The 16,875-nt window shown below is 39.9% G+C and overlaps 1 non-coding gene across 1 annotated transcript; it reads right to left on the reverse strand.

Moving 5' to 3' along the window:
• Positions 1–526: 526 nt before the first annotated feature.
• Positions 527–635, reverse strand: LOC141603528 (small nucleolar RNA R71). Its single transcript, XR_012525398.1, has one exon. It is a non-coding gene; the product is annotated as a small nucleolar RNA R71 (small nucleolar RNA).
• Positions 636–16,875: the final 16,240 nt, after the last annotated feature.

A 16,875-nucleotide genomic window follows, 5' to 3' on the forward strand; every position in this document is an offset into this window, starting at 1 on the left:
ATTCTGTTTGCTTTATTTTTAGTTTATTTTTCTTGTCTCAAGGAACTTTGGTTCCTTGAGGCCGTTGCTTACCTTTGCTTCTAGTTTTGCTTTTGCACAGTTAGAAGACAGGTTTTTGAGAGGAAGACTTGAGTACTCTCATTTTGGCAATTATGGCCACAATATATGATAATCTTCAGCCAAAGGAGCACCACCTTCCAAAGGGGCACCAGTTACCTACCCCTACCACCGGTAACTTCGAATTTCGTTCCTCTTATATCGATTTAGTGGAGCGAAATCAGTTTGCTGGTTTACCAGATGAGGACCCCTTGAAGCATATGGAAATTTTCACGGACTCATCATTGTTCCATACCTATACCAGCTGGGGTGACTTAGGATGAAGTAAAAGGGGTGATGTTCTTATACTCCTTGAAGGATTCGGCACGAGATTGGTACCGCTACCTTGATAGGGTAGCAGCCGGAGTCACAGATTGGACATCTCTAGCATTAGCCTTCTATAAGAAGTACTTCCCACTTTCAAAGACTGACGCCTTGAGAAGTAAAATCAAAAGTTTCCAGCAAGGAGCTGATGAGGGTTTTTGTGAAGCATGGGGACGTTTCAAAAGTTTGGTCCGAGCTGTCCCTCACCATGGCTTCCAACAATGGTATCTTTGCAACTTATTCTACAATGCTTTATATGATGATTACAAGGTCATCCTGGACACAACTGCGAATGGTAGGTTCCAAAACAATACCGGTCAGAATAGAGGTTGGAACACTATTGAGGAGATGGCGGTCCATAGAGCTGAGTTTGGGAGTTCACGTGGAAATTCACGAAAGCAAAGTGATGAAATGAGTACCGTTGTGACACTCATCACTTCTATTACTGCCCGTCTGGAGAGGCTCGAGGCCTCTGAAGCTTCCAAGGAAAGAGTTGAAATTCCTGTCCATAATTCAGATGAGACCGCGGAGTTGAGAGAAATGGTCCAAACCCTTTTGATTCAAGTGGCGAATATGGAAACAGCCGGGATTGAGTCCTCAAAGAATTTTGTGAAGCAGTTGGAGAATATAGAGGCTAAGCAAGTCGCAAATTCTCCAAACAAATATGAAGGGCCAATTGAAACGATTAATGCCATTAATCTCAGAAGTGGCCTCTCTTATGAAAGTCCCGACAAGCCAAAAGAAGACTCGGGAAATGATGAAGAAGCTAGTTTAGTTTCTGGTGCAAAAACGAGCTCAATTGCCAGTACTTCTGGTCGATCGACCAACATTGTCAGTCGATCGATTGAAGCGTCAGATAAAAAAGTTTCTGATCAGAAACTATTCACACCCAGCACAAGCAGTCGATCGACTAACATTGTCAGTCGATCGACTGAATCACCTGACGAAATTAATTCTGAACAGGAACTATTCACACCCAGCACAAGCAGTCGATCGACCAACATTGTCAGTCGATCAACTGAATCACCTGACGAAATTAATTCTGAACAGGAACTGTTCACGCCCAGCCAAGTTGGTCGATCGACCACTCATACCAGTCGATCGACTGGGTCTTCAGTGCAAGACGCAATTCCGTCAACTAGTTTGCATGATTCTTCACTCATTGAAGATTTGACGGAGGTTTTAAACTTACGGAAGCCGAAGGTTAATGATCCTACGGCCAGTGTTGCAGTCCCGTATACGGAGCGTTTGAAGACTACTAAGCTGGAGCGTAAGTTTGGTAAGTTTTTGGGGATGGTCCAAAATCTCGAGGTAACAATTCCGTTCACTAATCTAATTACCCAGGTACCCTCTTACGCTAAATTTATGAAAGACATTTTAAACCGTAAGAGAAATTTTCGTGATGATGGTAATGTTGCTTTTGTGGAAGAATGTAATGCTCTTTCGCAAATAAATGTACCACCTAAATTAAAGGACCCGAGTAGTTTTTCAATTCCTTGCACTATAGGTAACCACGAAATTAGAAAGGCCCTTTGTGATTTAGAGGCCAGTGTCAGTGTCATGCCGTATTCTGTTTGCGAAAGGTTAAATATTGGTAGACTTAAGGTGACTGATATTACCGTTCAAATGGCAAATAGATCGACTCAGAGACCTATAGGAGTTCTAGAGGATGTACCCGTTCGAGTGGGTACGTTTTTTATTCCTGTCGACTTCGTTGTTTTGGACATTGCAGAGGACAGTCAGATACCTATCATTTTAGGTAGACCGTTTTTACATACATACAAATTTTGTAATAGATGTCAAACGCGGAACCATCACCTTAGAGGTAGGGGATGACACCATTGAGTTCAGTCTTGCTCACAAGGCGACTGCTGACGATGATACGTGTTATTCCATTGATATTGTTGACAGGGCTATTAGTTACAATTGGAGGGAATCCTTAGCTAAGGATCCCTTAGCTGATCTAACCCGTTTAGATGAGTGTGCAGGTAATACAGCGGAGAATGCTGAGGAGCCAGGTGCATTGGCAGCCTCAATGGAAAGCTACGAGCTCACAGAGGAAGAAGATGAGATGCTCTTGAGCCTGGCCAACGAGAATTTGGTGAATACTTGCTATACCATTGAAGCTGATTCTGTCTATGCTGTAGAGGTAAAGGTGCCGGAGCGTAAGCCACTTCCTCCTAATCTTAAGTATGTTTTTCTAGATGATACAGAAAAGACCAGCCTATTGTTAGTGCTAAGCTTAACGATGACCAGCTTTCTGCTTTGATGTGTGTGCTTAAGAAAAACAGGAAGGCTTTAGGTTACTCTTTGGATGACATTAAGGGCATCAGCCCTGATGTTTGTATGCACATGATAGAGCTGGAGGAAGGCCACAAGCCTTACAGACAGGGTCAACGAAAGTTGAACCCGAAGATGCAGGAAGTTGTTATGGCTGAGGTGATAAAACTACTCGATGCAGGTATTATTTATACAGTTGGCAACTCCAAGTGGGTGAGCCCAGTTCAGGTAGTCCCGAAGAAATGAGGGACTACCGTGGTTAAAAATGAGAAAAATGAATTAATACCGACACGAGTAGTGACAGGGTGGCGGATGTGCATTGATTATAGACAGTTAAATGCCGCCACCAAGAAAGACCATTTCCCCTCCCTTTTGTTGACCAAATGACCGAAAGATTGGCCTCTAACAAATTTTTCTGTTTTCTAGACGGATATTCAGGGTTCTTTCAGATCCCTTTTCATCCAGATGATCAGAGTAAGACCACTTTTACCTGTCCACAGGGCATTTTTGCGTACCGCAGGATGCCTTTCGGATTGTGTAATGCCCCTGCTACCTTTCAGAGGTGAATGATGGGGATTTTTTCTGATTATATAGAGAATATTATGGAGGTATTCATGGATGTTTTCTCAGTTTATGGTAGTGACTTTGATCGTTGTCTAGCTAACCTTGATAAAGTCATGCAGCGTTGTATTGATGTTAATCTTGTTTTAAACTGGGAAAAGTGTCAGTTTATGGTCAATGAGGGAGTTGTGTTAGGGCATTTGATTTCTAACAAGGGTATACATGTTGACAAAGCAAAATTGCATGTGATTGAGCAATTGCCTCCTCCCGTGAATGTTAAAGGAGTGAGGAGTTTCCTTGGTCACGCCGGTTTCTATCGGCGTTTCATTAAGGACTTTTCAAAAATTGCTAAACCACTTACACAATTGCTCCTTAAGGATGCTGTCTTTGAGTTAACTGATGAGTGCCTTTTAGCTTTTAACAGATTGAAGGAGGCTCTAGTTTCTGCACCAATCATTCAAATTACTGATTGGGATCTCCCATTTGAGATCATGTGTGATGCCAGCGATTATGCGATTGGTGCAGTTTTGGGACAGCGGAAGAATAAAGCTCTGAATGCCATATACTATGCGAGCCGAACTCTGGATGAGGCTCAAGTCAAATATTTTACCACTGAGAAAGAGTTTCTAGCTGTAGTTTTTGCCTTAGACAAATTTCGGTCTTATTTGTTAGGTTCTAAAGTCACTGTTTATACTGACCATGCAGCATTGAAGACTCTCTTTCTTAAGAAAGATGCGAATCCGAGGCTTTTAAGGTGGATACTCCTTTTGCAGGAGTTTGATTTGGAGATCAAAGATAAGAAAGGAGCTGAGAATGTGGTGGCTGACCATTTATCTCGCTTACAACTGACAGTAAGGGAGGATTCGTTGCCTATTAATGATTCCTTTCCTGATGAGAGTCTGTTAGCTATTACTACTTCAGGGTCTTATCCACCTCCGTGGTTTGCTGATTTTGCTAACTTTGCTATGACAGGTAGGATACCACCCGAGCTTTCATGGTAGCAGAAGAAACGGTTCGCTTATGATGCTAGACAATACTTTTGGGATGATCCTTATGTTTTCAAGGAATGCGCAGACGGTCTCATCCGGAGATACGTGCCTCAATGGGAGGTGAAGGATATCCTAGAAGCTTGCCACTCTTCTGCCTATGGTGGTCACCATGGTCCATCCCGGACTGTGGCTAAGGTACTCCAATCTGGTTTCTATTGGCCAACTTTGCATGCAGATTGTCACAATTTTGTTGCTGAGTGCGACGCTTGTCAAAGATCGGGGAATATTTCCAAGAGACATGAGATGCCACAGGTAGGCATTCTTGAGGTTGAGATTTTCGATGTCTGGGGCATTGACTATCAAGGACCCTTTCCGAGCAGTCAAGGTAATAAATATATCCTCGTAGCTGTAGATTATGTGTCCAAATGGGTGGAAGCTATCGCTACTCCCCATTGCGATGCAAAGGCCGTGATTAAACTGTTTAAAAAGATTATTTTCCCTTGTTTTGGTGTCCCCCGGGTTGTCATTAGCGATGGTGGAATGCATTTTAAAGAGAAACAACTTAGTGCTTTATTGACTAAATTCGGTGTCCAACATCGTAGAGGTTTAGGGTATCATCCCCAAACTAGTGGTCAGGTTGAGATTTCTAACAGAGAATTGAAAGAAGTCTTAGCTAAAGTTGTTTCTAAATCACGGAAAGATTGGAGTCTTAAGTTAGATGATGTCTTATGGGCTTATAGGACCGCGTTTAAAACGCCAATCGGGATGTCACCATACCGATTGATTTATGGTAAGACATGTCATTTACCTGTTGAGTTAGAGCGTAAGTCTTGGTGGGCTATTTGTGATTTGAATTTGGATCCTAACCTCTCTCGTGAGAAACGTATGACACAGCTGAATGAGCTAGAGGAATTTAGGCTGTTGGCCTATGACAATGCCAGGATTTACAAAGAGAAAACAAAGCGGTGGCACGACAAGAGAATCATCAAGCGCGGATTCAATATTGGCGATAAGGTACTTCTTTTTAACGCTCGTATCCGTTTATTTCCTGGTAAGCTGAAATCCAGGTGGACCGGCCCCTATACGGTCACAGCAGTCACAAAGTTCGGATCAGTTGAATTGGAGACCTCTGCTGGAGAAAGATTCAAAGTTAATGGCCAATATGTGAAACATTATCACGGATCAGATGCATATGTTGGGAAGGTCGAGGTATTGTACTTCAACCCGTTATCGGATGATGCAAAGTGAGGTAAAAAGGTCGTGCGGGACCTCTTAAGCCAGCGCTAACCGGGAGGCAACTCGGGTTGTAACTTTTTGTAATTAGGAAGTTTATTCGTTTTTTCATTTAATTTGCATTTTGAGCTTTTTTTGTATTAATTAATTTCTTTTAATTTGCAATTTCTTGGTTTGGAAAATATGTGCGCCTTTGATAATTTTTGCAGGAATTTATTTTATGCAAAGTGCGTAGGTGGTTTACTGGATGTTTGTGAGAGAAAGACGGGAAATTATGATGGCAAAATGAATTTTTGACGAATTAAAGTTTAATTGCCAGCATTGGCAGTCGATCGACTGAGGTGGAGAAAACAGAAGCTACTGTGTATAGGGGAGTGGTCGATCGACTGGGTTATATAGTCGATCGACCACCACACGGAAGTCCAGCAGCTGTGTAAATAACAGACTGGTCGATCGACCGAGTCAAGTGGTCGATCGACCACTTCGCGGGATCAGAATGCAACTCATAAGGGAAGTCTTCACTCCTTATTCATTTATTCATTCACTTTCACAAACTCAAAAGAAAACCCTATTTCTTTCCCTTTTTCGCGATTTCCTTGCTAAATCCCCTTAATCTCGAATTTTCTTGCTTAAATCTTCAAGTTCTCATCAAAGGTATGTCTCTAATCTCTTCTTCATCCTTTATTTTCGATCATCGCTGCGTTTCTTTGCCATATTTTCGAGCATTGTCCCTTTTGAGATGGAAAAATCGATTTGGGGAAATCGATTTTGGGGATTTATTTCTTGACAATTTTATGCTTTAATGGCTTCTTATACTCTTTTTCCCTTGATTTTCGAGCTAATTAGCAACTAGGAGATGTTTAATTCAGTTTTCCCCAAGAATTTCGAAACCCTAATTTGAATTTTAATTTCTGATTTTGTTCGGGTTTTCTTAAATTTACACTGTCAGGGGATGATTGTTGCTAATTTGATTGTTGTTTGCAGGAACCACAATGACAAAAGGAAAGCAGCAAATGCACGAGGGGCAGTCGAGTCAAGGAGCTGCCAAGCGGCAACGAGGATCGCCGCTAATGATTGAGGACACCACGTATAGTCTTCCTGACTATCCGCAGGTTATCTTTTCTAATTCTACTCAATGTGCCAAGTTTTCTCTTTTTGCTGCAACTATGAAAATTACTGCCACCCGCTTTTTACACAAACCTACTTTAGAGAAACTAGGTTGTTATGAGTCGGTTGTGTCCCTGCTAAACGAGACAGGTATGACGGGTCTTGTGGACATGGCTGAGTTCACATATTACATTTTGACCCTCGAGTTCTTTTCGTCTTATGCTTTTAACTCAGCTGCTTTTGAGGAAAACAAGAATAGTGCCTGCATTTCTTTTCGGCTATTCAATGTCAACTACTCCTTGACATTAGCCGATTTTGCTGGATTTTTGGATCTTTATTTCGAGGGTAGAACCTCGGATACCGCTGATGTTCACTAGGTCATGTGGTCTTGTATTAGTGACTTTTACGGGCCTAAAAGGACGGGCACTTCCGTCCACTTGCCCCCTCTTCGTTATTTTCTACGGCTAATGGGTAATACCATTTTTGGCCGTAAAGAGTCGAACAATGTGAATGTTATTGAATTGTCAATCTTAGCGGGCTATCTGAACATTGAAAGTCGGGTAGCCCGTATTTATAACATAGCCTATTTGACCACCGCTCACTTTCAGACTGTAAGTGAGGGCACTTTGACCACCATTGCTTGTGGCGGGTTGGTGACACGTATCGCCAACCGTCTAGTTTTACTTTTCCCTCGAGAGGAGGCCCCCATTGACCCTGACCTGCGCTTCATGGACCTTGCATATGCGAGGGCTGTCCATTGGGTCGATAGACAGATGCGGTGGAAGATTGATTCTTTCATCTGTGACCGCATCCCTGTTCTAGGCAACCCTCCTATCCTGCCCCTTACCACTGTTCAGGGGGCAGCTCGGCCGCCCTTGCCTAGTTACAGGCTCCCTATTGTGGCGGCCACTGCTACTGCTAGCGCTTCGAGGAGAGCTCGTGCCTCCTCTTCCCAGGCACCCTCTACCTCCACTACTGCTCCCACTGGCTACCCGGCCACTTTTCAACCACCTACACCTTTAGTCGTCCCTCCGGTCATGGACCAAAGGGCAATGTCACGTGTACTGGGTGATTTGTGCAGGAGCTTTGACCAGCACAGGCTAGACACGGCTCTAGCCCTGTATCCAGTCTACGAGGAGTTAGCCCGGACGGGGATGCTCCCACAGGGTGCGTGGACTCACCCTTCCTACTTTGTTCCACCTGTGGGCGGTTACCCTTAGCCTGCCAGGAGACCCCCTCCTACTACTACTGTTGGTGCCTCCACTTCCAGGAGAGCCACTGCCGCTGCTGCTGAGGCGGACGAGGAGAGCGACTCGGGGTCCGGAAAGTCTAGTGGTGAGGAGTACGACGGCGGTGATTAGATGCTTGTGACCTCCCCGTTTTTGGCTGGTTTGGGGAGGTCATCTTTTGTGAGTTCCCTACCCTTCTTTACTAGTTTCCTTTTATTTTGTTATTGATACCCGTCATTGTGAGTACCAAAGATAACATTTATATTTCCTATTAAGAATAACCTAGGCTAGTGGTAACAGGATCGAACCACAAAGAGGCAGACGTAATTTCTAGCTGTCTAATAAAAGTCTAAGGTAACAATTGTGGGGGTTGATTTGAATTGGTCTATACTGAGAGTGAATAAAGACAATAAACTAAAAAGATAGATTTAACAGATAAAGAAGGGGTACTAGATTGGTCGGTTCATTATAGCTTCGGCGGCAGCAAACTAAGTCGGTCTGAATCAAACACAGGTGAGGCGGGAAACAAGAGGTCCTCTCGGTCCACTCTTAACAGATAGCATCTTTTGATCTCGCTATAGGTCCCTAATATCACTAATACTAACTTTCGTTCTGAAAAGTGACTAACGGTCTAAACTATACCTATCTTTCGATCTCAGCACAGTTTAGTCGATTTAATTGATGTTCTAACAACCTTCCCTATCTTTCGATCTAATGGGTCAGTCACGAATTAGGTATCTAACTGGTCGCATGCATTCGATTCGTTAAATACAACAATTAAAATCAATTAAAACGAAATAAAGCTCACGAGGTCAGTCGATCGACCGGGTAAGGTGGTCGATCGACCAACACGCGGGTTCAGGCCGTGTTCAATACTTTGCCGCCTACGCCATAAATCGCCTACATCCTAGTACAAACTATTTAGCTACTCATGCTGAAAGTGATAATAACAGTAACACTAGGGCATAAAAGAGTTGAATTCATAATTAAAGCGATAGGGCAAACAATTAACATGCAACAATAAAGATGGTTTCGGGAAGCTACTACCAATTCTAATCTAATAACGAAATAGATGAATTGAAATAGGGCAGAAGAATACCGAGAATAGCAGAAGAATGATTAAGAACAAGAGCGAAAATTCCAATGCTTACAATATTCCAAACCCTAATTCTTCCTAAAACCGTATGTAAAACTTAATGTAAAACTGATAATAAAACTTAGGTAAAAACTCGATTGAAACTGGATTGTTTCTAGGTTACGTTATATAGCAACTAACGTAACTTTATTTCCTAAACCTAGCATAACTTTGGGCTTCAAGATTCACGGTCTTCTAATTCTCGTCTGAAATAGCAGTTGGGTCGATCGACTGATAGGACTGGTCGATCGACTGAATAGCAATGAACAGTGGCTTCTGGAACCCGAACATTGGTCGATCGACTTATGGGAGTGGTCGATCGACTGAATAAGCTGCTACATGACTTCTATATTCTCGTGGAATTGTCTTTTGGGCCTTGGATTGCGCACCAAGCTCGTTCCTTAAGTGATTCCTTTACGTCATTTGCAATGCAGGATACTCGGGGACGGATTTAGCTTGATTTTCCCGTTGAATTCTTCACATTTTTGCAATAATGTACAAAATACGGAAGTAGACGGAAATAGGGAGAAATGTAGCATAAACTACAAGAATGGGCTCTGAAATACGTGTAAAATGGGATGTAAAACATCATATAAAAGACACGCATCAGTTATGCTTTTATTCTCCCATATTTTTGCTGGTGATTTGCTGCTGAGCACAGTGAGGACATTGTGCGTTTTGGTTTGAGGATGGTATTTGCATATGCCTTTTGTTTTGCATCTGCATTTGTTTTTTATTGCATTTCAGTCACATGTTTAGTGTATTTCTGTTTGCATTTGTTTTTCAGTTCAAAATTTAAAAAAAAAAAAAAAAAAAAAAAAAAAAAAAAAAAAAACAAACAAAGAAAAAATTGAAAAAATTCATAAAAATCAAAAATATCATGTTTACTTTTGCATATAGTTGAGTCGGATTGGAGTTATTAATGATGATTTTGCACTATTAGTCAAATATACCATTCCTTGCCTATTCATAGCTGCTTAGCAAGAATTAAAAGTGATTTCTCAAATTTTGTTATGGAATTCATTTCGGGTAATTAGACTTGACTCATTACTTTTGGCAAACTACTTATACTTTCTGAGATATAGAGCCTATAACTGGTGACATTTATGACCGGTTAAATTAGGAATGAGAGTAGTACTCCTTTGATTTCATGTTTTGCACGTGTATGAGTTTTGATTGCTTATTGCCTATACGCATCGGTTTGTGGTCGGTATTGCATGTTTTGAGAACTATTGCATCTTCCCCCTTCTCATTTTACCCCATTAACTCCACTATAAGCCATATCTGCCAGTTGCCCTTAACTACATCCCATACTTAGCCTACCATTGTGCCAAGCTAGGAAGTAGTAGAGGAATTTGTCGAATTGTAGCAGATTTGGTTCTTTATGTAATGATGGAGTGGGTATTGATGAGAAGTGCAGGAGTTGTGTCATCTTGGAAAAAGAAAGAAAGAAATTTAGAAGAAATGAAAAGAAAAGGATGTTTACCTGGCAGAGAGCACTGGAATGTGCAGGGTGGTCGATCGACTGCCTTCACTGGTCGATCGACCACCAGCTCAGGACTTGAAAAAAAAAAGGAATGAAAAGCAAAAAAAAAGAGAAAAGAAGAAAAGAAAGAATAATAAGGAATTTGAAAATAATAATAATTCGGTTGAGTCGAGAATACACCTCATGCGCTTATTTCATGATTTGGAGGTGTTTGTTTTGGGATATTGTGTTGCCTAGTCTTTTAAAGGCACAGTTTATTTTTCAAGTTGGAGGAACGGGATGCGGTTTTTAATGGTTTGTTAGGTACTAGCTTGGCTTCTTACCTTCGCTTTTTCCATAATCGTTTTGCCCTTTCTTTCCCACTTAGCCTCACATATCCAAATCTTGCAATAGTTCGGCATGTAATAGTCCTTGACGGTGGTTATGCGTATGTACGGTAGCTAGAATCATTATTCATACTAGTCAAGCATACATGTTTTGTCGGTCGCAGTCTAGGTGAGAGTCTGAAATTTTCTTCCGTCTCTTCTACATATATTCTACCATTTGCTTTGTTGAGGGAAGAGTGACCCGGGAGAGTCCGAATGTATGAGTCTTGCAAGGTCGAACACCCGATTTAATTCCATGATATGCAAAAATTTGTTCACTTGATTTGAGCTTTGCGGTAGTTGACTATGTGCATTAAACGGTTGGGCATGGACTTGTAGCTAGCTCCGAGATATATACTCCTTTCCATTTAGTTTTTTATACGGGTCATAGTGCTTGCTTGGGGACAAGCAAGGTTTGGTTTGGGGAGATTTGATACGTGCATATTCTATACACTTTATTTGCGGTTTTGGCACGTATTGTTGGAGCTTGTGTCCTCCACAAATTAGTGTGATAACATTTGTAAATCTCTTACAGGTTCACAAGGGTATACTTCGTATATTTAATCAGTTGATTAACGTTTACCTAATAACGGTTGGCTTGCTAGAAAGTTTGACGTTATTATCATACAGATGGCGGTGATCAACTGGTCCCTAAAGGTCACACCTATAGGATGTGTTTGAGAAATGTGGTTATAGAAATATAATCACATTGATGCCCAAAATGACTAAAAAGTTAGTCGATGTGTTGATGAGATAATTATTTAATGAAAATTAAATAATATTAGTTGTGACGAATTAACTGTCAATTCGTAAATTAAATATAATAAGTTATATTTAATTAAATATATATAATGTTAGCTTGGACGAATTCATCTGTTAATTCGTAATTAAATATAATCAGTTGTATTTAATATCAACAAGCTGAATGTGTCATAGTGGTAATAGTGAGGGTACACATACCAAGAGGTCATGGGTTCAATCCTCACTAGATGACAATTCAATACATATTATATATTTTTGGAAAGACCAAAAATAAGGATTATACACTCCTTATTTCGGTTTACTTGGCCGGAAATTAGGAGAGTTTTTACTTTCCTAATTGACTCCAAGTTTCGGTCAAATTTTACAGAAAATTTTAGATTGATTTCTAGCATAATCAAAGGGCATATCTCAAATCGTCTTGGGTGCAACTAATAGGCGAATATCAATTTTGATATTGTTCTTAGGCCAATTTTGCTAGGACCGAAGGTTAATTCTAAATCCTTATACTTTGCTCATGTATTTTGTTTATGACCTTTAATCATCATTGTTAAATTCGTTATAATCCTTCTAGTTTAAGGGAAGTATACAGATTATTTCCCACAAGTGGTATCAGAGCACTAGGCCACGTTTTTATTCTTGATGATTTTCATAAATTTCTATGTAAACAATAAGGGTTTCGAAAATTTTAGGGTTCGGTAAAAAAAAAAATTTTGTGCCGATCTGTTTTTTTTTCCTCTTGCCGTTTTTTTCTTTTTGTTTGATGATATTTTTCCATCTTATTTTTCATATTATAGTTTATAATCAGTTAAAATTATCATATGAAGAATTGGTAGTTTTGATTTAATGCAGATTAAGTTAAAATTAAATGGAATCGTCATGTTTATGATAAAAGATTGTTTTTGCTATATAGTTTTTGGCATATGAATTAATCATGTTCATTATTTCATATGCTAATCATGTTCTAATAGCAAAGGTAAACAATTTAGTCATCAAATCTTGTTTTAGGGCATATTGCCGCAAAAGAAAAAAAAAAAGAGGGAGGACGTTTTAGGGTTTACCGTAAGAAAAAAAAAATTTATTTTTGTTTTTGTTTTTTTTGGTAAACCGAGATAAAAAAAAATTAATAAATAAAAGGAAAGTTTAGTTTTCTTGTTTTTCTTGCCATATTGGCGAAAAATATTATGGAAAGTTTTTGTTTTTCCTAATTTGCCGAATAAAAAAAATAAAAAAAGGGGTTGTTTTCAGCCGTGTAGGAGCTGGAATTTAAAAAAAAAAAAATTGTTATTTTTTTCCAGCCGAGACCATATGTATATTGGTTTTGGTTTTTTGTTTTTTTTTTTTATATTTTGGCCAATTAGTTATTGTGAATCGGTTCACAATTTAAAGATACCGAGTTATTTTAAAGCGGTTTAAAATTTAGACGGATAGAATTCATATTACAAGTTTAATATGGATTAAGTATGAAATTAATGTGATTAAATTGCGGAATTGTCACTTAATTTAATTTAAATAGGTGGTTTGGATAAATTAATCAACATAATTAGTGTATTGTGTTATGTATGTTTAATTTATTTTAGTTGATGCTTTTAATTTTGTTGAATGAATCGAATGAATGAATTTTATTTACGTATTTATTTTTGCAATCGGTTGTAATTTGTAATACTTAGTGTGGCCTTAGTCAAATTATGTTTTCGTAATGAAGGAACATGATTTTTTTATGTAATTATGAGATCTTGAATCTCCTTATTTTATTTTAGTTTTGGGTTTTTGAAATTAGAATGTAATTAATAGGTCAATTATGTAATTTTATTTATTGTAATTTCAAAGAAGACTAAAGATGGAGATTGAAGCTCACTCCCGCTACATGGATCAAGATGGAACATCAAGACAAGCTTCTCGGGTCCAAGGATGGATTCCAAACTTGTATTTATTGTTCATTTTGATAGGATAGGCCACACTAGGACTTTTACTGTTTTTTATGTTTTTTCATTCTTATTGTTTTTCATTCACATGTTAGTTTATGCATCATTTTCCGCCTAAAACCAAACCACCTACTACTAAAATGCATGAAAATTGACTCATATAGGTTGTATGTTAGTTTTCATGGACATGCAGATGTCACAGTCTTTAAGACATCACCTTAGTTTAATCATTCTCGCATGCTAGATTATAGTTCACTTAAAATAAATTAAAATAAAGTTGATGGGATCTTCCTCTAAAATGGAAATTGAGATTAGTCTTTATAAGGGAAAACATCTATGAATCCCTTCTTCGTCGGTAGGCCTAATATGACCCCTTCTACGTTGGGTAAGTATTTGTGTTGACTTAGTTTACCTCAACATCATAGTCCGAAGAGATTCTCGTGATTATGATGGACTATAGATAGAATTTACGGAAATTTATCGACCAAGAATTCTAACGGTAGAATTAGCTAAAAGGTTAGCTTATCAATTTACAGAGAATTGAGTCTTGGGGTCATTTATATAATTCTTGTGGGAGGTCAATTGTATAAATGTTTTTGAGTCTTCGCGTTATGACATTAGTTCATTAGACTTAAAATAAAAATGATGCACATGCTTATTATTTTATTCTTCTTTCGCAGTGTAGAACACGTTTATTATCGATAATACTGTTACAACAAATGGCTGGAAATAACGCAATCCCAATGCCTAGTGCCACAACTGATCGTTCATCCTGGCTAAAAGTGTTCATGGACCAAATGAATCAGTCCACGCGACTGAAGAATGATGGGTCCAACTTTGCGGACTGGGAGGCGGCACTACGGAATGCTGCCATTGCTGACGGTAAGCTCAGATATTTAACTGAGCCAATACCGGTCAACCCAGGACCAAATGCAGGAGCCGACGAGTCATTCGCTTATAGTGACTTCGTTATGGAAGCGGGTGCGATAAAGAACGTACTCATATTTGCAATGGAAACCATTTGCAGAGACGCTTCATTGCCCAAGGTGCAAACAAGATTTTAACCACGCTCACTAACGAGTTCTCAAAGGCACCGAGAATCGTCACATATGAGCATACCTGTCGCTTCTTTGATGCGAAACTCCAGAAGGGCCAACCGGTTAGCCCACACATTCTTCTCATGATTGAGAATGTCGAGAAGCTGGAGACACTGAATTGTAAAATCAGTGAGAGCATTGTCATTGACCGAATGCTTCATTCTCTTCACAATGGTTTTGCCCTTTTCAGGACGAACTACTATATGAATGACTTGAAAAAGAGTCCTCATGAGCTACACTCCCTCCTCGTACAGACCGAGCAGGATATGAAATTGAGTGGGAGCGTGACGCAGGATGTTCTCACGATTTACAAAGGTAAAGGTAAGGGCAAGGCTCATGGTGACCTAACTGTAGGTAAGCCAAAGTTTAAGAAGCCAGGAAACGGTAAGAGTGCACCTGGAGAGACTAGTGGCTCACAGGGCAAGACAAAGAGCAAGGGCGGTGACATAGAGTGCCACCATTGTCACAAGACTGGACATTGGAGGAGGAACTGTCCCGTCTACCGTGAGGACATCAAGGCAGGCCACGTCGTTCCTGTTGGTATGTCATCTTATATTCATATGATTGAGATTAACCATGCAAGTTTTGAACTTGGGTACTAGATACTTGGTTGTGGTTCTCATCTCGTGTAATCATTTGCGGGGCCTAAAGAACATCATACCTCTCGAAAAAGGTGATGTGGACTTGCGAGTCGGGAATGGAGCACGAGTTCTTCTTTGCCTCGAAGGGAACATATGTAATCCAACTCCCTAGTGGTTTTGAGTTATCTTTAAATAACTGTTACTATGTACCCAGTTTATCTAAGAATATTATTTCTGTTTCAACACTTGCTAAAGACGGTTTTACATTTTCAATAAAGGATAATAGTTGTATTTTCACTTTTAATGAAATGATTTATGGCAAAGCAGTTTCCATGAATGGAATTTATATCTTAGATCAAACCACGGAAGTATTACACATGAATAATAAGAAATTAAAGGTTGGTGACAAAGATCAAACCTATCTATGGCATTGTCGAATGGGACACATAAATGAGAAACGCGTAAAGAAACTCGTCGATAATGGGACTATTCCCTCATTCGGATTTTCTGCATATGGCACGTGTGAATCATGTCTCATTGGCAAGATGACTCGAATTTCCTTCAAAGGTGTTGGAATGCGCGCTAGTGACCTATTAGGACTCATACATACGGACGTATGTGGACCTATGTCAATTACCGCTAGAGATGGCTATAGATATTTTATCACTTTCACGGACGATTTGAGTAGATACGGATATGTCTACTTAATGAAACATAAAAGTGAGTCCTTTGAGAAATTCAAGGAATACCAGAATAGGGTACAGAACCAACAGGGTAGAAAGATTAAAGCACTCCGTTCAGATCGTGGTGGCGAATATCTTTCAAATGAGTTTGATCAACTCCTGAAAGACTGTGGAATCGTTTTGCAGTTAACTCCACCTGGAACACCTCAATTGAATGGTGTGTTCGAACGGAGAAATCGAACCTTACTTGATATGGTTCGATCCCTGATGAGTCACCCGGTAGTGCCTGATTCATTATGGGGTTATGCTCTTTTGTCAGCCGCTCTTATACTTAACCGAAGTCCGTCTAAAGCTGTCGACAAGACTCCATATGAAATGTGGAAGGGAACGGTCCCCAACTTGTCCTTTAGTCGGGTTTGGGGCTGCGAGGCTTATGTCAAGTGGAGACACGAGGATAAGCTCGGCCCGCGATCGGTCAAGACATACTTTATAGGTTATCCAAAAGGAACATTTGGTCATTACTTCTATTCGCCTACCGAACATCGAGTTTTTGTTGCGGCTAGTGCGACGTTCTTAGAGAAAGAATTTCTCGAGAACAAGACGAGTAATAGAACCTTCGAGCTGTCGGAGATTCAAGAACCAACAACCGAGGAACAGATGGAGGAAGCTGTACCTCCAACTGATGATACGGTTAATGTTCCAGAGGAACCTAGGAGGTCGGGTAGAGTCTCTCATCCTCCGGACAGATACATTGGTATGGTCGAGGAGAATGACGTTTTATTTCTAGAAAGTAATGAACCCGCAATCTATAAAGGTGCTATGACCTGTTCCGACTCAAAGCTATGGCTTGAAGCCATGCAATCCGAGATGGACTCCATGTATGAGAATAACATATGGGATCTAGTTGATTTACCTCATAAGGTAAAACCTCTACAGTGCAAATGGCTTTACAAAATAAAGCGTTCTGTAGACGCGCAACCAGATATCTATAAGGCACGACTTGTGGCAAAAGGTTTCACTCAAGT

Source organism: Silene latifolia, chromosome 9 (assembly GCF_048544455.1).
Source record: "Silene latifolia isolate original U9 population chromosome 9, ASM4854445v1, whole genome shotgun sequence".
NCBI lineage: Eukaryota > Viridiplantae > Streptophyta > Magnoliopsida > Caryophyllales > Caryophyllaceae > Silene > Silene latifolia.